Raw genomic sequence first — 24,861 nt, 5'->3', positions numbered from 1 at the left:
CCAGGCCTGCCCAGAATACTGTCTCCTCTGACTTCCTGTGGTCTTGCATAATATTTCCTTGCTTCTTGTATAACTGTGACTCGATCTGGTCACTGCCCCGTCAGACAGTTGACTTTTAAAAGGCCGGCCCTGCAAATGTGCGGGTGAGTGGCCTCCGCCTCAGGAGCTGTGACGCTGGTGGAGATGGCTGACTGCGGGCGGGAGCTGGGGCTGTATGGTGATGCGCCAAGACAGGGTGCAATGGACCTTCCTGTTTTTTTTTTTCAAATGAGCTGTGTCAGTAACTCATTTTCAAAAAGGTGGTCATCCAACACAACATCTTCAGCTGCCCCCTTCTAAGTGTAGCTTTCAAGCTGTTAATCCTGTTCTTTGGCATAGCAACCTTGACAAAGAAAAGTTTATGCTGCCTACATGTGACTTCTTGCAACACTGTTTATTAATTTGGTTAATGTAATTTTAAAAAATACACTTCTATCAGTTAATCCATGTTAGGAGGTCATTTTCTAATCAGTTATGAGTGGTTTATTACTTTGTATTCTTAGCATCAGAACTTCAGTAACTTTATTATAATCTAATTGATATGGCGATTGGAAAATTCTCTGAGTAACATAATGGCAATACTACTGACATCTAGTACACTATTTTATAACAGTATTTCTGGGAGGATTAAATAAATATACCACATTTTTGACACATAGATGTCCAATAAACCAGATTGATGTGAGCATTTCTCTTGCAAATGGTGGAGAAGCTTCTTTATGTGCCAGTACAAAGCTATGCTCACACTGATGGTTTTGGGGTCCTGGAGAGACCACACAAATAGAAATAGTATTGTAGAAGTAGACCAATACTGAATTGGTTCTAAGATTAAGGAAGAAGCCTAATAATTATAAAAGATGCTGGACTGAATGTAACTTAGCCAAAAGCAGAACGCAGGCCACGATCAGGAAGAGAGATTTCCCTTCTATAGAGAAGCTGGTGAGAATGCATTTTAGTACCTGTCAGTCTTTTTCTTCTTAAGAGGATTTGTCTCTACTGTGTAAACCATCTGAACTGTTTTAAAGGATTTCAGTAAATATCACTATAGATGTTCTTTGATCAAAATTTACCAGGGTGTCTCTTTTTTTCTGTATTGCTTTGCCTTTATTTTTCTTTGATGATTTAGTTGCAAGTGTTTGCTGTGAAGCTTTTAGGGGGGCAAATGCCCATCACATTCAGCAGGAGTTTTGTTTGCATAAACAGCTCAGGGTTGTGCACTTGTACACATGTCTAAATATGGATCATAGTCAAGTAAACAAGCATGTAGCTGTACACAGCAATCTGCATTCAGAGCTGGGAAACACCCTGTGTCCCTCACATGGCTGTGCACATGCCCACATCTGGGACACTGTGCAGCTTGCTGCTGAGGGCCATGATCACCAATCCACATGGGCCTCGCTGCAGGAAGGGAACGATAGCTATCTCTGAGGGGCAGAGGCCTCCGTCATTGGCTTTTGGAGCAGTAAGATACTGCTCTCCTTTGAAGGACATGTCAGGGCAGATAGATAGGCGCTTTCAAAATGCCTGTGCTTACAGATAAAGGGAGAGGGGAGCAGCTTGCCTAACACTGGATGTTTTCAGTCCTAAAGGCCTGTCAGTTTGTGACGCATAAGATTTTGTTCCCTGTTCCTCAGGCTGCAGGAGCAAGAGTATCTTTCTTATCTAAGGAAGAAGCTGCATACAGACCAACTGGAAGCATTAGAAAAATAGGGTTATGGCTTGTGCTGCCAAAAACCATTGGGGCATATCTTGTGAATTGTGTCCTGCAGCTGACAAAAATATCTGTAAATCTCTTTGTATATATTGTGCAGAGAGGAATGTGAAGTGCTCATGACTATTTAGATACTCCTTATGCGTACTGCAGTAGATAAAGAATAAGTGATATATGGGTATTTATTTAAAATTTGATAATCATTTTTTCTTTATGAAACTTAGATCAAGACTGTAGTCTGTCCCCAAAGAAAGTCAAATTTGTGATGCTGCTGCAAAGTATGCCATGTCTCATGCAGTCTTATAGAGCGTATGCTGTCATTAGGGATCTTTGCACATGAGGTAATTATATAGATGTGTAGGAATTTCTTTGTATTACCATAAAATCTGATCTCCTTGAATACTGAAGGCCTCAGGAGTTTTGGATCAACTTCTACTGTCAGGTAGTCATGTCCCTCTACTTTTTAGAGGATAGATCTTAAAGGAGCAAATTAGCACGCTTGTGTGTCTAAGTAGGCTTTAAAAGCTTGTGGTTTGAAAAAGTGAGTTAAGGGAACTGTAAACTTAACAGTGAAAACCAGTGAATGCTACAGTGAGGAAGTCTAGTCTTAGCTGTACTATACAAAATAGTGATCTGAAATGCTCTCTGGTTGTCAGATCTGCCAAATCAAGAAGAAACAAAAGGCAAATATTACGGTTGCTTATGTTGCATTGGATCTTGTCTGCGTTTTAAAAGCGTTAGGGAATCCTGCAGGTGATCTGGAATCAAATTGCAGAAATGCACATTTCTGAGAAGTCAGTAAAAAAAGCATCAGAAAGAGCAATGATGTCTCACAAATTTTACACTCTTGAGTTTCTCTTAACTGAAAAAATAAGGAAATATCTGTTTTCTTTAATAAGGAAATTTCTATTTCCTTTAATGAGGTACATTGCTGAAATGAAGGCAAAGGGAAGCTCAGTGCAATGTGAGCTACACAGAGAAAGAGAAGTATACTTTCCTTTTCCTGATGTGAGTGCTTGTTTAGGCTCAGTGAGGCTACCTTTTGGGGCGAGGTGGTATGTATTACCCCAGTGGTGCTTGAGGGCTGGGAAGGGACAAGGTGGCTCTGCCCTTTCTGTAGAGTCCAATTCCACAGCATAAAGTTTTCCTGATAAGGCTGCACTACGTTGCCTGCTATACAGCAGGACTTGACAGACCAGACCATAAGCAGTGAGCAAAGGAAATGACCAGTTTAAGCTGTAAGTGTTGTGCTGGCCTACCAGTGTATACTTTGAAAGGTTTTTACTGAGTTTCAGCTGCATGCTAGCAATCAAAAGCAACTGTAACCACTGGACCAAACTGGCCCAGTAAAGAACTGCAGGTAACACACAGAGGCTGGGAGAATGTTTTGAGGAACCATCACTCTGTTTTATCTGCCCATCTTGGAGTTCGCTGATTGAAATGAGCTGGTGGGAAGATGCTGGGCTACATCCACCTCTCACCTGGCCCACCTGGGCTGTTCCCTACATATCTCTATAGATAAGGATAAGGATACTTCAAGAAGGCTGAAAGGATTGAAGAAATAGACACACAAATTACCTTAACAGGCAACCAGCTTCACTTTTGCTCTATCCAAATCCTCAGCAAAAGTCTGCCCTGCTGATTTTATTGACCATACATGATTTTTGAGCAGAAATCCTCATGATTTTATATCATTATTAATACGAGTCAGCTTTCAGTCTGATAGTTAATAAGGGTTCCTACATAATAAGTATTTTTGTTGCTTCTGCTTTGCTTTGTTTTTCAGGAAAATAAACATTTTCTACTAATTATTCCTTAGACATTGCTGCTCCTTTTCTCCAAATGGTATGTATATTATTCCTCAGCAAAGCACATTTTTCATACTCTTAACACAGCGTTAGCCTTGGTCAAGCACATGGGGATTACTTAGATAAGATACTAGCCATGGCTAGCGTAATCTTCTGATAAAACCAGAGCATCATTAGGGTGCAAAGCTATAGCCTTGGAAGACAGAGAAAACAGCATGTAGGACTCTTGAATAAGAGTCATGAGCAAACAGATTTTTGCAAGGATTATAGGAATACTTTTGTTAACTTTTGCAATAATCATTAAACCCCTTTCTTGTTGTTTAAAAATTGGTGCTCTCAGTTGTTCGTTACTGTTAAATCAATGGAGTGAATTTCTTGGTAATAAATTTCAGCATGGGGAAATAGTATCATAGTTATTTCAAGCAGAATTTGAGTACTGGAAACATAGGAAGAATGAAAGTTGAAGATCAATGGCTTAATAACAAGATCTTTGAGACCACACCTTGTATATGGAAGACAGCAATTTGCATTTGCTTCCTGTAGGGTGACTTTAATAAGGAACAGAAGACATTTAGCATATGCTAATGCTGAGTCTCTTTTGTGCATCTGTTGAACTTGGAAAGTGTAAAAGCTGTAATGGAGACTTGTAAGATGGTACACAGACCGATATGAGTGCTACTGTAGGCAGGGAGTGATGAGGAGAGCATGTGTTGATGAAGTTCCAAAAAGCTTGGGGGGCATCAGCATAGCTAATGTGGAGTTTTGTTTAAGAAAGAGATGTTTACATGCTGAATAGAATTGCGTATACTGCAAATAGCCTTAAATATATTTTGTGGTCACCGATACTTATATACAACGCAAAACCATAATTACAATGAAGTTCTTGTTTTTGGAACATCGTCGTGTGCCAAACAAGTTCTGTATATTTGTAGGGCACAATAATGTCAAAGATCAACTGAGAGTATTGATTTACAGGTACCTGCCATATTCACAAGAACAACAAGAGCTAAATTCTCATTCACATGATGTTGTGAATACACTAACCTTCAAGTGTTTGCCTATGGCTTCTGCAGCACCTGCTCATGGAGCCCACCTGCCCCAAGGGGTGGTGGGTGGTGCTGGTTGGCCTGTGCAATCTGTGAAGGGGAATCATTAAGGTCCCTTTGTTCTTCCCTAGTTCTGTATTGAACAGCTTGGAGAAGAAAAAAAAAAAAGCCTTAAACAGAGTTTGCTGATGTTACCCATGTCTTATGAAACTCAGTAGTTTCTCTTTCCTGTTTTGATCATTCTGGTGGCTTCTTTTGGAACATTATCCAGTCTGTTGGCTCCTCGTTTTTTTTTTTTAAAGTGTTTCAAGAAGTTCAAGGAAAAATGGTTGGTTTGATTGTAGTTTTAGAAGGAGGAGTCCTCACTGCAGTTGGAACAACAATTTCCTAGACAGTTTAACACACTTATTTAGCCCTCCCTGTTCTACTAGTGTCCCTGCTGTTGGTTTTAAGATAAATTATGGACCTGGAACAGCATATAGGTCAGATGCCTGGCATAAGAAGTAGAGACTTCATCTTTGGCAGAGCAGCCAAGCTCCCACAGACCAAATGTCTCCAGGATTTCTGCAGGTTAACCATAGGGTATTAAACTTACTCCTCCAGTCCAGCTTGGAAAGCTGACAATCTCAAATCACTTATTGAACCTCTAATCAAAATAACAACAATAAAAAAGTATTGGTAATGCATGAAAACAGATCACTAATAGTTTTAATACATTAGGAAAAACAAAAAACAAAAAAACAAAAACAAAAAAAACCGCTGCTATTTATAACAAAATGATTGTTTATTGGCAGTAAAGGAGTTTTGTCATCCATTCATAGGATGACACCAACTACTTGCAGGCATGAAAAGCAAAGTCAGTTAAAAATGTGGAAGATTTTGTGCATTTCTCTGCCCTTGCTTGTGCCCTGTTCAATATTAATGGGTCTGTATGGGATGTAAATGGCCACAGCACTTGGGCCATTACATATAACCCAAATTTGGGGAACTCTTAGTGTTTGTTATGCACAGTGAACCTCTGGGAAAGCTTCAGCCTTTGACCTCTGTAGTGGATTGTGACAGAGAAGAATCGTAAGAGCTGGATTTAGACCCATCTGTGGAAAGCTGGTTAAAAATATTTAACATGTTCTTCCTCTTCCCCCAGCTCAGTAAAGGTCCTCTTAAAATATATTCTCTGTGACTTCATTTTTATCATTGCTTTGGGAGCCCTGTCCCCAAGCTTTCTTGTAAGGAAATGATTAAATTATATTCATGTTTGTGCTTTGAAATTGCCTTGGTGCAAGTCCAAGAAGTATTTTCATGCTCTTCCAAATTTCCATGCTCTTTAATATTAATCTATTTTCATCAGTGACCTGCCCCAGCAGTAAAATTTGTTTGGTCATGTAATGATTGCTGAGGGGACACAAGAGTTAAACTGAATTAATCCCAGACTTAAAGATGTATACATATTTTTTTTTCTAAGAAAAAGTAAGGTTTTTATTAGACAATGAAATGGAATTTGACAAGTAACAGTGGGTAATTTGTTTCACAAATCATTAAAGAAATTATGGTAGCAGAACTCTTTCATTTTGTGTTTACAACATAGAATGTTCTTCTCTTTGAAATTCTTTGTCACTAGCTTTTAATTTTCCATTATATGTTAATAAGTGTTTATGTTTGGTTTGTGGTGGCAATTTCAAAGTGAGCAAACACTAACACCATTTATTGCTTTTGAGAACCTTTTCACATGGTCTACAAGTTAAAACTATCCCAAGTATCTAAAATTAAGGAATTCAAGGAATTATTTATTTTCTGTAATGTTAGCCTAGATGGTCTTCAGAAAAGTCCAAGCATTTGGCTGCAAGTTAGCAGACTTCTTGAAATTCTTAGTGAGGCTTTTTGTTGGGTTTATGGTGGAAAGATGTTTTGTACAAGAGCGGGAGTGGCTATACTGCTTAAGAGAATGGCTATTACTAATGACTGTTAGTTGCATTTTTAGTCAATAACATTTTGTTGGTTTTTTTTTTCCTGCAAAATAGTTTGTAATCAAAGCCATTATGCTATCACTTAAATGGAAAGGCCAGCATTTGCCCAGAACAGTTGTGTAGTTACATTAGCTTCTATAAATAAGTTTATTATTTTAGAAGAAAGTTATAAAGCACTCTGTTTACCTCTATGGAAGCAAGTGGAATAGCTTAAAATATGCCTAAGTAAAGGATGAAGAACAACATTTGAACAAAATAACATCCTTCCAGGGTTCTTTATGGATATATAATATTTTAATCAAACACAATTTCTCTGTGGTTTTGTGGTCTTAAGAAAACTGAAAGGAAGGAAAGTGCCATTTCTCTGTTCAGGTGGCTGAAATACAATAATTTCCTTGTTTAAAACATTGATTCTCCCTGTTTGCATCGAGATGTTTTTGGAGGCTGATAGAATATAGCATGTTCTCAGATTTTTCTATGTTATGTAATTTTCTCTAAAATATGGAAACTTCTGTTCACTGTGTGGAGAAAATAAAAGCATTAGCACACACTCTGTACTCCTTTAGAAACACACATTGGTTAGACAGAGAAGTTTCATTATCATGCATGCTGAAAATGTGGTCTAAGAGCTTTAATTTACCTTCATCTGTCAATGTTAATGGACAGAGCAAGTGCTGGAGCTGCTGTAAAACAAATCTGTTTTCCTTTTTTCTGCTGTGCTAGATAATGAAATAAAAGCTAAATTATCACTGATAAAAGTAATTTGCAGAAAAGCAATGATAAAAATATAACAGCAGAGCTTGCCATTAGCAGTTTAAATGGATAATGTTTGCTAGTGCTTCTAACATACTTCTGTCCTCTGTTTTTTGTTGTCTTCTCCCCTTCCCCCCCAATCTGGGAAAGGCCTTTAAAATTACGAATACACTAAATCTGAGCATGAGTACTTTTCTGAGAGCTAACTAATATACATATATATACAATATAATATTGGTAAGTCAAAGCATGTAGTTAGTGCTTTGAGGTGCTGTATCAGTATAATTCTATCCACCCTAACTTTAAGAATGTGTTCGCTAATGATGAAAAATGAGAAAATGGTTTAACTCCTTGCTGTGCTGGTAGCTCTTGTAAACTTACCATGAATTATGTGATGTTTACTGTGGAAGCCTTAATTCATTCTTGGAGGTGTATTTAGGTGAGTGAGGCTCATAGCTGCCTTTTGTCTGTTTTTGTTGTTTCTTTGTTTTGTTTACCTTTTTCTATCATTAAACCATAAAAATGAAGTTTGAAGCCATGCCTCAGTTGCTCACAAAACCTCAAAAATGAGGAGGCAGATGCACAGCCTGCTGAGCCTCATGTGTTTGCGTGCATGTTGTGATTCCAATGTCTGTGTATAGAAATGTACACAAACCTTTTTTAAATCTTAGAATTTATTTTTAAACTAGCTTTATCTCTGTTGAAATTGAGTCATCGTTTTTAGAAAATGACTGGAATTCGTACTATTTTTAAGATGGAAAGTCAGTTTCCAGGGTTAAAACTGAATATTAGCCAAGGAATACTTTAAAGAGGGTTGATTTCTTGTTATAGCTGAACATACTAACTGGTACACATGTAGTTTGTAAAAGTATTTAATTAAAGACATTTGGTTGTGAATGGCCACATTGGAGCAACTGCTCAACTCTAATTGTAGTACCTAAAAGCATTCTATGTTTGCAGCCTGGCTACCACCATACAGTGCTTGCCAGTTTGCAAATGTCAAGGACAGTTATGCTGTCACGTTCCTGACTGGCCTGCTCCTGACCATCCTTCAAAAAACCTGCTCTTTCTTCAGTGCTTTTTCTCCAGCTATTGCTGCCAGTTGCTATTTTGCTGTTTCATGGCTATGCCTGTAATCCTGAGGAAGGCAGGGCCTCGCTGGACCAGGCAGCCTGGGAAAGCAGATGTACTCACTCTCCCTGCCCCAAAAAATAAAGCAAGGGCACTGTGGGAGTTAAGGAAACTATTCATCAGTGTGTCTGTGCCGAGTATCAGCTGGAGCACACAGCCCTGGTCAGACAACGTCAGAAAGGTGAACGCTTGTGTGAAGTACAAAGCTACTGCTTTATTTTATTGTGCAAGAATTAACATAGGAGAAAGTATCACATTTCTGAAATTCTTAGAGTATTTTTAGCCAGCAAAACCTTTCAAGTGATGTGTGTCTGTTGTTCTAAAGTGCCTCACTATCTATTGTATCTGAACACTGTCATCATAAGTTTACGATGTCGTAATACTTTGAGGATTCTTTATTATTCAATATTTTGTGTTTATGCCTTCTGTGTTTAGCAAGTGTTTAGGAAAAATAGTGTTAAAACATGTTGATATATCAACACAGATAATTAGGTTCTTATTTTGAAGTACTATTCAAATAGATGAACATGAAGTGTATTTCATGGAGGGGCCTTCAGAGATTTATTTATTGATTTATTTATTTATTTTGTGGTATAATAGGTATAAATGTAGTAGAACAATAAGAACACCATAATGGAAGAAAATCTAAATCTTAGTTTACTGATATAAAACAAAATTAAGAAAATAACCTGAAACTGGGATGGCAGAGGCCTGCTTGCCAGCAGCAGTGCTGCTGTTACTCACAGCTGGCTATTAATAGGCAAGTGGGAGGGATGTGATGCACCAAGCTGACTCCTTTCATGGTAAGTCAAACACAACTTCAGTGAAGTAAAACTTTGATGAGTTAGTATCAAAGCTGTATCAGCATAGCTAGGTAGCAGAGCAGTCTAATGCATGAGCACAGTGTTTGTCTGTTGGTTAACAAACACACATTAGAACAAAATGGAGTTGCAAAACTGGTGCTCATGCAGAAACAAAGGCCAGAGGGTGAACTTTAGTACACAAGCAGAAATAGGAGAGGAGTAGCTTTGCTGTCTTATCTACATATGGATTTGTTATACTGTAGCTAGGAATGGATGTTGGGCAAAACTATCTCACTGCAGGAAAACATAATCTCCTATTCCCTAGTGACAACTGCAAATGGGGAGTAAACCACAAAATCTTTGAAAACAGCAGCATTAAACACTGAAAGCTTTACAAAGATACTCTCTGTGCTGAAAAGTCAGTGTAAAATGCATGGGAACTCTTGCACGTTCAGTTTGTCTACAGAGAGGAGGCTGCATGTGCTCAGTGCCTCTAGGTCTGCTGAGTTATGTTGTAGTCATAAGTAGAAGCATGCTTGAAAATTTGCTGTTTTAGGGAGCTTAGGTAAGCAGTCAGACCAGAGGTAAAACATGTGAGACCTGAGCTGCGTCGTCTGACAGCAGTTTGTTCAAAACAAGGTGAGAAAGGAATTGCCAAAGGCTTTCAGTAAATGAAATTGTTGCTTCTGGAAGGGAGAGATATCCTACTTAGAGAGCATAGACCTTTCTGAGAAGGGCTGAGTGTGACCTTGGGTGCACAATCATGAGGCCTACTGAGCCATCTGGAATGGTTTGCATGGGTGAGAAAAGAGCAAAGTTGGTTCAGCAGTAGAAGAGGGCTGGAAATACTCGTGCAGATAGAAAATAGATCTCAATGTAAAGTTGTATTGGCACAGTTGTAGTCATGTATGCTTCTTCAAAGGTACTACAGAGTAGATACTTTTATCCTTTCTAATAGTTTTTTTTCAGTAACGTTTCTTCTTTTCAGTATCCTTGTGGGGATGACAAGTGGATCTTTTAGGTCATTTCTGGTCTAAGTCTTGGTAGACAAGGCTGATGAAGTTACTGAGCAGGCTGGAGCCTTTTCATCATAAATGTTACTCATGGAGTTCAACAGAATTTATCTTTGTCCTTCTGACTGTTCTCAAAGCTTAGTTAATTGGGATGATCTCTGCTTGCATAACTGGGACTTAACAGAGTCCAGATATTCCTGTATTTCAGCCACACTTGCACCTTTCACCCCGTGTGAAGCAAGACACTTGGGGTGAAAAGTTCTTCCACTTTGCCTTTTATCTAATTCTGTGTCTGCGCTTTAAGATATTTTCCATGCCCTTGAAGTCTTTCTGCACCCATGGGATTTTTTTGGGTTGTCTCCTTTCCCCTTCCTCTCCCAAAGTCTGCTGACGGCACTCCCAAATCTTTCTCCCATTTTCTGAATTGTGTTATCTACTTCCTCCAGAGATGGTTTGATAAAAATCTGGTTTCCAGTTCTCTCCATGCTCAGACCTCTTTGTGGTATAGAACATCATTTAATGAAGCTCTGATAATGATCCTTCTTGCTTTACTGAAAATGTTATCAGTTTCTAATACTCCTCAATATTTCTATTATTTTTTCCTACAATGTTATGCATATTTTTGAGACATTGGAAATACTGTATTATATGCTAGCAAGACATTCATTATTTCTTGGCCTGAGGAACTCCATGACATTTTCATTGTTGTTTTTGAATAACAGACTTGTAGAAAGAGCTACTTTTTCCATGCAAGCCTTTTATTTTGTATGAAGTTCCCCACAGTTTGTTGTTTCTACCTACTTTTTTTTTTTTTTTTTTCCCTTTTTTAATGTTCATATTCATCTCCTTGACTACCAAGTAATGGAACTTATGCAGAAACTTGGATGGTCTTTCCCTTGCCAAACAGTGGCTTTCTTCTTCTAGAAGCTGATTTGATACAGAAAGCATTGCATGTCGTAGGCAAATCTGAAAGCAAAATATTTTCTGTTTATTGTCACCGACACAAGACAAGAAAATAGAAACCAAAACTCATTTTGAAGAGCTGCATTGTAATCTTTTACATACAGACATCAGGATAACTCTATTTTCAGTTGATTTAGTGAGGTGGGAATCAGTCCCAAAGATGGCTGCAGTTCCACCTGTGAGGGATCATATAATGGAGAAAAATGATTTTATAGCATCACGTTTGTCCATTGTCCAAGATTCTGCTAGGTCCCTGTTGGGTCTTCATCTTCACAGTACAACAAGGACTGTTGTTTGGATTTAGTTTTGTGTTTTGTTTGTTGTTGGTTTTGTTTGTTTTTTTATGTCCACTGGCATGTTTGAGTTCCCTCTTTGTGTGTGGGATGAGCGTCAGTATTGGATTGGACCCTAAAGTGGTTTACAGGCTCAGGACATTTCCCTTCCTATGTTGAGGATGATTTTCCCAGTTGTTTAGTTGCTGTTTTTGTTGTTGTTGTTGTTTTTTAATGCTAAAATGAGGAAGTGAGGAGTTTAATATTTCAAAGTGATTATTTAAGTATCTGTAGCTCCCCACATACATGATAGGCATGCATGGAGGCTGACTGTCCAGAACTGTTCTAAGTCCACCCTAAGCCAGAAGACATGCTCTGCAGCAATTCAGCCCTTTTAGGGCAGCAGGCTTTACAGGCATTCTAGTCGCTCATAGGTTTTTACTGTCAGTTACAGCTCATCTGTAGAAATATTCCTGCCATCATGTGTGATGCCACACGGTGTAATTCCAAAAGCACCTAAATAACAGTTTGCTGTAACTGATACATTTGTAATGGAGAAGGAGAAATTGCAGTCATCAGAGTAGGTGCAAACACTGTATTTTCTGGGAACAGAGTGTTATTTTTTTTCCCCCCTCCAAACCCTGCAGCTTATCTTGCTTGTTTCTGTCTTTCCTCTCCCCTTTGGCCAGACTCCAGTTTGTAATTCTGCATTCTTTGCTACTCAGCCTGAGGTTTTCTGATTTTTAAATGCTTGTTTTCAATTTGCATGATGTTTCTGCACAGAATATTGTGGTGACGCAAGACCTGCTGGTTAGAAGATGTTTTTGGGAATATAAAACAGAGGCTGAAAGTCAAGTGGTATCCACTTGGCACACCTATATGCCCAGAATAACTTCAGACCTATAAAAATAGACAGTGAGAAGTTAATTCTTATGGGGGAAAAATAAAACCTGTGCAAATATTTTGGCGGTGAAGGTGACTGACCAGTAGAACAACCTACTAAATATTAGAATGGGTTGGGTCTCCATCCCTGAAAGTTATATAAATTGTCCAGGTTGTTCTTTTAAAGAAATGCTCAGATTCAAATTGTTTTAATTCAAGTGAATCCTTTAACCTCTGATCTACAGGTTAGACAGGTTGTTGTTATTCATCCTTTCTGGACTGATGAGGTTTGACGCTGTCATTCATCCTTCTTCCAAGCTCTTAGTAAGTCAGAGCTTCAGGGAAACATGTCTTCATTCAGGATTTTAATAAAACATGCTATAATCATAATGTATAAAATCTCTGCATCTACAGAGGCACAGGCTGACACTCTACTTCTACTCTGATTTGAAGTTTTGTTGAAATTATAATAGGTCAGTGGGCTTTCCTGCTTCATGTCACACTGTGGGCAAGTTTTCTTGCAGGCCTTTCAGAAAGGCATTTTCTAGCTTTCATTAGTGAAAGCTAAGCAGCGTATTCTCAGCTGTCGTAAACATTTAATGGTAGATAATAAAACTTTAATGCCGTTCATAAAGATCACCTATTTAATTCTTACGCAGTGATCTGAGGTAGAGGATCTCTCTGCCACTGAATGTTCACCAGTGTGAATTTGCTGTGTTAATGACTATTCTGTAACAGTCCTTGGAGGTTATTATTTATTTATTTTAATGTTTTCAATTTTTCTTTGAATGACTAATGGGAAAATCCCCAGAAATTGGTGGAAGTCTACTACATGTTTAAGGAAGTAACAGTAAGAATAGAGGGGGAAAGGTTGATAATTAGTAGTTGATCTGTACAATGGTGAATAAGATAAAGAAAAATGGGAGTAAAATGACATACATAAGATGTATTTCTTTGAGGTTTGTTATTTCATAAATAACACTATTGACTATTCACAATTGACTAAAAACTGCATTAAGTCAAATTTAAACTATGCTTCTACAATGTAGATGAACACTGTGCTGTGCCCTGCTCTTTAAAAGTAATTACTGATGTTTTTTGCCATACGCATTGCATTATTAAGCTTTATTAATCTTAAATACACTTCACACTGGCAGTTCCAGTAAAAGATGTATTTATTCATGTTCTGTATTGTGTATGGAGGGGCTTTCTGTTCTCCTTTTTTCCTATGGAGGAATAAAAATCCATATAACTACCCTTGGCCATGGCAGCATGTTTTGTTCAAATGTAGCTAACCACACTGGGGGTGAAAATACAACTCAAAACTCATGCAAGCAGTTTTGTCTTTTGGATTCAGCATGAACAATACAGGTACATCCTGCTTGCTCTGTGCTTGTCTCGTCATTCTTTTATGTTAGCATTTGGAGTAGGCTTGTGGTACAACTGTTACCTCATCTTTGGCCTGCATGTCATCCCAGTTGTCTTTCCTAATGACAAAATTATTATTTTGGGCAATAAGTACAGTTTTTTTGGTGGTGTTTTTTTTTTTTTTTCTTTCTTTCTTTTTCCCCTCTTTTTTTTTTTTTTTTTTTTCCTTTTTCTTTCTTTCTTTTTTCTTCTTTCTGCTTCTTCCAAAATCAGTCATTTGTAGAACAACCATTCAGGTTGATTAAGTAATTTAATTTAGAAAAGGACAAGAAGAAAAAGATGCGTTTTCCAAGAACTGCTCTAAAGACGCACAAGATGTGTTTCTAACACTGCACTGGGAGCTGATGAGACTCAGCTCAAAAAGGATAAGCACACCTTTGCCCTCATCTTGGGAAGGAAGTACCATCTGGTTTGTGTAATGCTTGCGACCCCTTATGCATGTACTGATACATTTGCATGCATTTCATGTGAATCTTGGGCTACCTTGTCAGAAATTTGGCTGTGATATAGCTAGAATGAGAACAATGAAATATGGAGGTACCACATCCTAATGCAAAGTGGAGCATCTGCTAAGCCCACAGAGTTGCACCATTTTGCCTTAGCAAGGAGAATGGTTATTCTTTCTGTGTTTGTTTTATTGCTCTGCCAATGCTAGCACAACTGAAATGTGAAATTCTGATGTATGTCCAAGATATGGCTATTTGTTGCATGTCTTCTAGGGAACACAAGGGATTTTAATAGAAAGATGATGACATTAAATTGTATTGAATTAAAGAGAAGGTCTTATTTTGTCAAATAACTAATTTGTATTTACCACATACTATTGTCTCAACTGTAACTTATTACTGTTCTTAGATTCCCACTTCCTGCCTTTCTGGAGAGGTGGGATGGTGATGGAGATGGGAATCACAATCACAATATATGCAATGTGTGCCTTCTTTGGTTATCTTCAAGAAAGATAAAAGCTCCATCAGGAATAATGGCAAAATATTGATTTTGTTACTTCATAATTTTGAAGTAAAAATAAGAAAACAGAAATCTGTTATTACATGCCTTCTCAGTTTTGCTGCTGCTCACTCATCATCACCTTCTATGTCTGCCTAGAGCAGCCATTCTCTGATTCTAGGTACACAGGAATTTAGAGTTGGTAGGCAGCGGTAGGAAAAGAAACACAGATAAAGCAAGGAATGCTGAAAAAGAATGACTGTGTCCGGTTATTCTTGATTTGTAATAGAAAATGTAGACAGCCCTTACTGCTATCAGTTCCCTTTGCAAGTTTTTGTGTAGTGAGCAATTAATTATTTAGGGCCATGGATCAGATGTGCTGGCAGCCATTTCCTGACAGAACCAAGCCTTAATTTTTAGAATACTTGAAATTCTGTAGTTGAATGTGGAGAGGCCACAACTCTTTCTTCCTTGAGTACCAGAGTTTCTGTGTCCCTCTTGTTTCTACCAGATCCTGATAGGCAGGTCAGCCATGAGAGTGCTCATCACAGCAATGAAGGTAGCCATGGAAAAGGCTTTACTAAGAAACGATGAAGGTTGGTTTTGGATAAGTAAAATCTCAGTGGCTTGTGCTACTTTGTGATCAGTGGTTTCTTTACTCTTCCCATCACAGTTGTTCGAAAGAACCTAGCTCAGACAGTGACTGATGGGTGGTAATCAGGTGTGTGTACAAGAGTGGGCAGTCAGGGCACCAATTCCTTTGATGTACAAGACCTCCAGTTTCTGATTTTAGCTGTTAATCTGAAAGAAAAGCTGGAACTGAGAAATATCTGTGTCCCAGGATGCATGTGCAGATAAAACTTGCATTCCATGGTGCAAAAAATGCAGCCTGGCTCTAAGGATTTATGCTGGATAGTTGTTTCAGGAAGCTGAGGAAACTGTGTGACATAGAATAATCAAAATTAAGGAATGTCTGTATTGTTGTTCTTAAGAATTATTGTTCCCTCCTTGCTAGTGAAGTGGTTGTTTTATCTGTCTTTCTGGGTCTCTGGACATCCATCTTATTGTGCATAATTACAAATGACCACAAGTCAAGTAACAGAGAGACCATTAAATTGCATCATAACTGAGCACATATTAAAATGATCAAGGTTCGAAAAGTAAAGAAGAGTCAACATAATTTCATAAAGATTTTATTACAAGAGCTGTTTTCTTAGCTTTATTAGCAAAAGTGTTTAAAGGATTTGACGCTTTTGAAAGACAAGACATGGCTTCTTATCAGTGAAGCAAAGTAATTTAGATGATTGCTTTGGACATTCTTTAAAGGAGAAAAAAACATTTTGTTTTGAGTTGTTGTGGATCGTCTTTTGAGCATGCAGTGAGAAGACTGTATGCTTGAAGCAATGCAATGTGATCATCAAGCTGGCTGAATTTCCTTTAAAGATGCTCTACTGCCTGAATTCGGGGTTCAGATCACTGTGGAATGCATCAATGCAGAGCAGCCCAAAACCTTATCAACCTAATCAAGGAGGGACATCATTTTGCAGAGGGGGTTTGCCTATTCTATCTGCGCTTTACTTGGAACCTTACCAACTGCGTTGGAGACAAGTGAAAGCTTGGGCTCTACCCTTGAATATGTGCTGATTTCAGAGCACCATTTCACTGTGGATCAGTTTCATTGCTCCTTTTCTGTCTTGCAGCTGTTCTATCCTAAACATTTTTATTTTTATTTTTTGGTTCTAACTTTAACTGGTGAAATTAGCAAACAACAAAACAAAAAAGCACAACTTGAATGCATTGTGGAAAACCATTCACTTATGTAACTTCTTTTTTTTTAAAGTTGTTGCAATACTTTTACTTCATGATCCCTATGAATGCTTGCTGTCATTTATTTACCAGCCAGTGCCATCTGAAATGTTGATGGCTTTATTCTGAAAGTAAAGATGCCTAATTTACTCTGCTAATGTAGAAAAACTGGATGCACTTGAGACTGTCACTGGACCAAGGTTACATTGGATGCTTGCAAACCTCTTATACAACTGTGCTTGGTGAAGATATCTGTGGCATTAGGGCTCGCTGTCTTTTTTCAGGGACTGGAGAACCTACAGCATTTTTAAGGGTGGTCTGTTTATTTTCCCTGTGTTGTTTTATGTACTGAAATATTGTAGTGAAAATAGCTGGGTGGGGTGTAATGAATGTTTTCAAAGACCTTCCTTTGAAAGAAGCTTTTTTTCCAGTCCTTGGTGGTCACCACCCGTTTTCCTGTTCTGTGCGCGCCTCTCTCATTGTTCCTATCCACAAAGGCCCCTTGTGCAAACCTGTCAGTATATGTGCCAGTGTGGCGAGATAAAATGGCACGGGATATAAGGCTGAGCCTGGTGAAATGCCAGAGATTTTAACCACAGGCTCCATAAATTTCAGCATGTATTGCTCACATCGTTATGCGGTATTGGATTGTAAAATTCAGTGTTTGTCAACAAGTTTCAATGTGACTCTTTCAGCTGTTTATAGTTGATGGTGTCTGTGGCTGAAATGCTACCAGGGCAGGTATGTTAGCAGGTCATATTATCATCATGTGATGGCAATAGTTGTCCCTTAGACTTGAAATAAAGCGTGATTGAAAATTTGTCCTTGTTTACCCGTAATTGCATCATCTTGATAAATAATTTTCATTGTGGTCAGTGTCCCATCTGAAAAATGAAGCTGGTTTGGGGTTTAACTTCTGGGTCTGTGAGTTGCACTTCGTTCACCTTTAGCTTTAACCCACTGGTGAGGAGATAAAGCACATCCTTTGGTATGTGTTTTTTTAGAGTAGGTAAATAGTTGGGCTATCTGAAAGCAGATCTCAGCAATACCTGCTGAGCTTCTGAGCAACAATACTTATGGACCTTTAGATTAGCCGTCAAAATTGACTGATTACTACAAGTAATGCCACAAGATAAGAATCAGTAATCTCTCAGAACACAAATCACTGATTGAGATCTCGGGTTGTGCATTGTCATAACCTTGTCCCCACGGTTGCAGTGCAATTCCAGCTCTAACTGTGCTGCAGGTAGTCTTGAATGTGAGAGCAGAAACTGTGAAGAAAAGCAGAGTTGTACATTTTTCACCACAAAAATGGCTGGTTTCAAGCATGTTCAATTTCAGCCAATGCAGAAACAGTCTTTCTGTTGTGTTGTTCAGTGGTTCTGTTTTTCTTTTTGTCTACAAGTTATCTCTGAAGTTTGCTAGGTCCTGGCTGGTACCAAAGAGTTGCTTGCCACAGGGAAGGAATCCATTATCTGATATCTTGACTTAGCAGAACAGTGCAAAACCAATCTCAGGAGGGAAGATTGAGTTTTGAAGTCTTTGTGCTCCTCCAGTTGTAATTTGGCCATGTGCTGGGAACTTTGTTTCTCTCACACTTTCCTTAGTATTTGAGAAGACTGATGAAATGATTTCCTCATCTGCTGAAGCTTTACAGGATGGTCCAGAGCCATCCTGCCACTTTCTGGGGCCAACACCAGACCTTGCTGAGTGCAGGGACTTGGTGCTATAAGAAATGCTTCTCCATCATACTGCACTCCTCTAGCCTTAATGCAAGGAATGTGTTGAAAAGTAAAAAAGTCAGTGCCTACATCTTCTCTACCTGCTGACCAAACAGCAACTGGAAACTTCTCTTCATGTAATAAGCCTTATGAAGTTCCTGGTGGCTGAGCCTAGCCTAAGAGTATCATGTTCGGCACATCCTTTGAGGTGCCAGGTTCACGCTGGCATGGTGAATGACGAATGGGCTGTGCTCTCAACATTGTAAAATAATCCTTGGCCAGATTAATGGTTGATGGAATCCTAATACTTATCTCTCCAGTTCAAGGTACTCATAAAACAAGAGAGAAAATGGTAGAACGTAAATCCTGTGGACATTGTTTTGCTTTCTGTGATTAAATTTATCAGACTCTGGTGACATATTGCAAACCTAAATGCTTTAAAAAAATATAAGGGATCCAGCAACCACAATAAGGTTCTCAATGTCAGATTCCATGAGTACTTTTTAGCTGCTGTGATAACCAGTATTAATAGTGGTACTAAAAAATGGAAGTGCAAAGAGTTTATCTTAACAGCTGTATTAAATATAAATGATATAAATGTTTTTAAAATGTATGGATGTAATGCTTTTCATCTTAGAGTAACTCCACAAACCTTCTGAGCAGCTCTGGCATCCACACAGTAAAGAACTGCATCCTGGTGTTTAGATGGAAGTTTAGATGGTGTTTAGATGCCTTCCAGTTTGTGCCTATTCCTCTTGTCCTGTCACTGGGCATCACTGAAAAGATCTTGGCTCTGTCTTCCTTGTACCCATCCAAAGATCTGATGTATTTCCAATTCAAGAAAGCATTTTCACAACTATGTTACTGTAAGCCATAATGACAGTAGAGTCAGTATTCTCAGCTTAAAAACACTAGAAGTCTGGTGTTCTCATAGGCTTCATCTCTTGCTACACTACTCAGACTAGCCAAGTTCTACAATATCACGCTAAACATCCTTTGGAAAGGCCTAGCAAGAACAGAAATTAGTTTCTTGCTCTTAACACGAGCCTTTTTCTGATCTATTTTTAAGTCTTTTGTATTTTCTGACTCACATTAAATCTAGATTTTGGTTTTAAACTTGGAGGAAAGAATCACATTACATGTTGATATGGCAGTAGGTGCCAATGTTTGTTTATTAGACTAGCAGCAGTGATTTGTTTAGTGGGTATGTGCAGAAAATATACGAAGTCCCCCAGTCAAACCAAGGAGTCAGTGGTAAGTCAAAGTAGATTTAAAGGAAGGGTGGAAGGTATTTCATTTCCTTATTTTTGTAATAGCCCTCTCTGTTAGTAGCTTTTCTTGTTACCTTCGAACTCTCATTTCCTCTATTAACAAATTCTTTGTTTTGGTGGAGTTCATATTCATTTTGCCTGAGTACCATCTTCCAGTGTTCAACTATGCCACTTCAGCACTTTACAGCCATGAACACTACACGTTTTCAAACCTTTTTTTTAACTATTATTATTATTTTCCTTTCCTCTCAGTTGAGGGATAACTGTGTTCTTCCCCTTCCTACTGGTGTGCCAAACTTGCTCATCTGGTGCTTTCTCAGATTTTAGAAACAATTATTTTCACTGGAATGTGTTTGTGTATAAGGAGGGATCTTCATGGCACCATGTTTGGATTTCGTTGACAGCTTACATATTTGGGCCTGGTTTCCTGGTGAGCGAGTAAATTGCTGTTTGTAATACTCTTTATTTACTGATGGTCACTTTTATTACTTTAATGGAGGGGACTTTCAAAAAGCACAGTGTGCCATCCAGATTGAACTGCTTTTTGGGTAGAATGGTTACAAAGGTGAGTGAATTCTTTTTCAAGGAATTTTAAGGCTAAGTAAGCACGACTGCTGGCTGCTTGGTGTCCATACAGGAACATCTCTGGGCTTTCAGATGTTATGGTTCCGAGATAGCTATGGAGCAAAACTCCTTTTTAGATATGGTAGTGGCTTAAATCATCTAGGGATTTGCTAAACAGAAGGTAAAGCAAAATGTAAACACACAGAAAAAAGTGGATTTGCTGGTTTGAAATAAATCTTTGTTGTTATCTAAGATATTACTGCCCATTAAAATATTTTTACAAATTGGATTTTTTTTATGTTAAACATCCACTCTGTTTTTTAATTTGTTTTATGTGTACTGTAAAATATTTTCTTATCTTTTCATCCCTAGAATGTATTTCTCTTGCTCTACAAGTTAGCATTTGAGGCTATGAGAGTTTACTTCAGACATTTCATATGACAGCTTAATTAACTCTGGATTCTTGACCTTTAAAGTGCTGGAACTAGAAACATTTAATAACCAGCCACTGGATATAAAGTAATATGCTTGCTGTTTTACTAGTTTGCATGGAAGGCAGTCTGAAGCAAAGTCCAAGGGTCACCAAAATAGGGAAGGAAACTGAAGGAAGTCAGTCTGAGCTATGTATTTCAGAAGGTTTTATGTCTGTGTCACGCAGTGTGTAGGTATGAGTGAAGACTACCAGACTGCAATTAAGGTGTTCTCATGCGAGGAGAAGGCAGTGGTTTCACTAAAATCTCCTGTGATCTGGGGCTTACAAGGTAGAAAGGTAATTCAGCACAGTTACTGTGCTGCCTAGTCTTACATGAGCAAAGTATTGATCCATGTGGACTTGAGAGCAGTGAAACACTGAGCTGGAAGTTTCTATCTCAGCCTGGGACACAGTGCAATCCACTCCGCGAGTTGCAAGGAGGTCGCCACCCTCCTCGACATCGGGAGCATGGCTGAGGCTGACCACTCGGCACCATCAGCAGAGTAAGTTCCAAGGGCTTCCATGGGTAACTGCAGGCTGGGATTCCTCCCACCTGCAGAGGTTTGGAGCTGATGGGGGTGACAGGTCCCCAAGATGATGTGATAGTTTTACAAAGTTGTTTGGGCAGGGGTGGTTATATAGGGCTTCAGATTTTTCCCAGCCTGAAGTTTCCAGCAGCCTCTCCAGCACAGCAGTTGGAGAGGCTGCTGGAAGCCAGATTATGATCTGAACCCCAAGCAAGACCTTCATCTGCTGGCATTCCCATTGTTTTCAGCACAGCTGTGTTGCAAGGGTGCTGAGGTGAGCGAGGGGATGGGAATCCGACCCCTGTCGTCTTCACCAGGTGCTCTTGCTCCCAGTTGAGTTCTTCTCACTGGTAAGTGGCATGTGTGGTGGGTATAGCCATTGGGCTGGCTCATTGTCTGGGTTGGTGGAAGAAAACATGGAGAGCTGTAGCTTGTGACACGCTGAGAGCTCCACCTGAAACTGCCAGCACAGCTAGCGTCACAGGCAGCAGCCCTTAACTTCTGTTTTCAGAAGGCAAACTGAATGTGGCCGGGAGCAAGTGGACTGGGTCCTAACCAGAGACCCCAGGCCTGCTCCTGAGCTCCATCACCTTGTTTCCAGCAAAGACTTGAGCTTTCCCATTCCTTGAGGGGAACAGTTTGTGATCATGCAGTGATTACAGTGTGAGTGTGTGTGTTGGTGGAGCAGGGCCAGATCCTGGCAGGTCCTGGGACTCCCAAAAGTACAAGGCACGATGTAGGCTTCCCTGCAGGACCTCCCGCCCTTGTGAGCATGGATGGGTTGATCTGAAGTGTCTTTCTCCTCTCATTGCCCCCTGCATTTTTAAAAATGTGACATGGGTTGGGGTGAGGAAGGTTTCTGCCTTTGCTTGCTCCACTTTCTCTGAGCAGTGACGCACACATTTACTCGTTTTTGCCACATAAGTGGGCGGTTTATAAGCTGGGAGGGAATGATTCATAAATTAGCTGCAGCCTATGCCTTTATTGCTCTAATGATGTGTGAGCAGGACTCTGCGTAAACCTTTCTGCCTGGCCCTCAGACAAAGTTGTTGAGGAGTTATATTTTCACTTTCTGGCTGCTGGTAGCCAAGCCTTGCCCAGGGAGAAAAGCTCTCCCTGTGAATAAGATGGAGGACAGCTGCAGGGTGATGAGATAGCCTGCAAAGGAGAACCATGAACATAGTGCATTCTGCAAAGCTGTATCGCTTGGCTGAAGGTTCTGGAGATTTTTGTGCGACCAAGATGAATGAGTACTAGATGACAGTCTTTTAAGCAGGGAAAGACTCTGCTTGGGGGAAATGGTGTGAGGCATGAGGCCAGGGGATTGTTTTGTGCCTCCGTGTGCTTGTACTTACCTGATGACAACAACCACCCAACTTGAGGGTATGCTGAGCTAGGAAAGAAGAGGAGGAAAATTGAGGTGCAGGAAACCACACAGGGAAATGCTTAACAAGCAAATTGTTTGTTTATTCAAAATGATAATGTGCGAGCTAGAACTCTTTTGAAAGCAGCCAAACAGGCCAACTCTTCCTCTCATTTTCCAAGTCAAGAGGACTCTGGAGTGGCGTGCGCTGAGCTACGTCTCATTGCAGACAAGCAGGGAACTACTTATTGTTGGAAGCAGTGCTAAGGGAAGGCATCTGCAGCACAGAGGAAAAATCATTCTTTGCTCATAGCATTACTTGTTAGAAACCTTGGGCAACCTGTGGTTAATGAAACCAGCTTGTCTTATTAGCCACAATTGGCAACAATATTTACAGATGCTAGCAAAACTAAATATTTTTCTTTGTGGCTGGAGTGGCATCCTGAGAGACCCCATCCTCTCTTATACAACCCATTTTTTTTCATGCATGAATTGCGACATGGCTTTGGCTTTAGTTCCCAAAATCTGGTATTTACATGAGACAGGATTGGGCCATGTTTTGCCCATTTTGGTTCTAATGTGAAAATCACAGGGTTTAGATTTAGAGCAGAGCTTAAGTGTTCATGGTTCAAATTAGTTTTTCCAAGCTGCAATTGGAAATTCTCATGAATATTGCTGCATAGTTTATGTTTGGTTTGGTTTTCCTTTGTTTCTAACCTTTTATCTCAGTGGTTGCATTAGAAACTGGGAAGAATTTTTTTTCCCAGATTGGAATCTTTATAGACGCTGCATAGATGCATTTTTCTCAAGAGAGCAAGTTACCTATAAAAGAAACACTCACCAGGCTTTCCCATTCCAGGGTGACATAGCACATTTTTTTGTTATAACTTCAAGGACACCTTTGTGTAAAGGGACTTATTCTATGTGCATATAATCTGACTCTTACTTGGCAAAGAGAAAAATAAGCAGCTAGTGTTACTTCGTAAACATCTGATACTTTAGATTCAGACTTGGATAGGTTGATGCTTGCTCCTGTAATGCCACTGAAGTTGTTATCAAGCTGGATTTTGCTGCTACCTAACTAAAAGTGTGTTGGTCTCATCTTGTACATATCTGCTGTAACAGATACCATGTCAGAAAATATTCACCTCAGGCAAAAGAATTGTGAAAGAGGTTTGCCAAAGGCTGAACATGGATGTTAAGAAGATACCATAAGCATTTATGAGGCCCTGTTCTCTGTCAGCAAACCCAGTAATGAACACCTGCCATCCCACCTATCTGATCCCCACGCTTATGCCCAGCTTCAAGTGTTTTGAAATGTAGGAGTTCTGTTGATGTGCTATGAGTGGTTTTTTGCTTTGAAAGATGATGTTGAACACCCAGCCTTGGGTGGACCCCAACACACACCTTACTGTAACTTTGCTCTTAGCACTTAACACATACATATTTTACTTATAATTTTCTAAGCCACCTGTGGTTTCCATGCTAGAAACTTTGCAGTCAGTCAGGATCTTCTAGAAATGGTCACCTTATCTAAAATGCATTATCGTGTTTTAAAACTCTTTTTCTATTCTGTGCTGTTTTACTTCATACCAACTGTAATTTGAACAGCTTATAGGATTAAGGAATGTGGTTAATATTTGCCACATCATTTATTTTTCTCATCTTCTTTACATGAAAGAGTTAGTAAAATGTCCTGTTCTGATGGGGAGTTTTTCTAAGCATCGAGGACTCATTACTTCACACTAACGTTGGAAAGGGCAGGTTGTAATATTTATAAGGCTTGGCAAGCAGAGACCCACCACTGCTGATTCTGGAAATAAATGTCTATCAGCATAAATGATGTGGTCAATCTTTTCCACAACTTGTGCTCATCTGAGCTGTGCAATTTGCACTGATACTCCATTGTGGAAATATGACAGAAAAACATATCTGTTCTGTATGGAAGTAATTACAGTGTGAAACCTCAACTTGTGCAAGTGAAGGAAGTTTGTAATATCAGCCGAGCTACATTAAGTTGAAACAATTAATAGTTTTTAAGCCCTTTTTGTTTCCCAATAACACTGGGTTTCTCATGCTCTGAAATAAAAGAATTCTTTTTTCTGAAACACGAGTCAGTGAAGTTTTCTTTTAAATGATTGTATCCCGAATCCATAATAAATGTAGCCTTAGTGTTTCTCACGTTAAATTTAGCTTTGTGTCCCTTGGTGGCTTAGTTTTGTATACTTGCTTCATAAAATGTCTTCCCCTTTGTTATTTCCTGCTCTTCTGTTCTCTGTGGTGTTTAAGTGAGGTTGTCTTTATTTGTCTTGTTGTTTCACTATAGAAGGTGTCTGTTCTCATGCACAATGGAGAGATGATGTTTTCATTAAAATAGCT

General features: G+C 39.2%; 1 protein-coding gene across 1 annotated transcript in view; it reads left to right on the top strand.

Annotated features, from left to right (window-relative positions):
• The window catches only part of EPAS1 (endothelial PAS domain protein 1), a 76,917-nt gene that overhangs the window by 17,077 nt on the left and 34,979 nt on the right, over positions 1–24,861 (top strand). The gene's annotated exons all lie outside the window — the stretch shown is intronic.

This window comes from Excalfactoria chinensis, chromosome 3, assembly GCF_039878825.1.
Source record: "Excalfactoria chinensis isolate bCotChi1 chromosome 3, bCotChi1.hap2, whole genome shotgun sequence".
In the NCBI taxonomy this organism is placed as follows: Eukaryota; Metazoa; Chordata; class Aves; order Galliformes; family Phasianidae; genus Excalfactoria; species Excalfactoria chinensis.
This window is presented reverse-complemented; position numbering and strand designations above follow the sequence as displayed.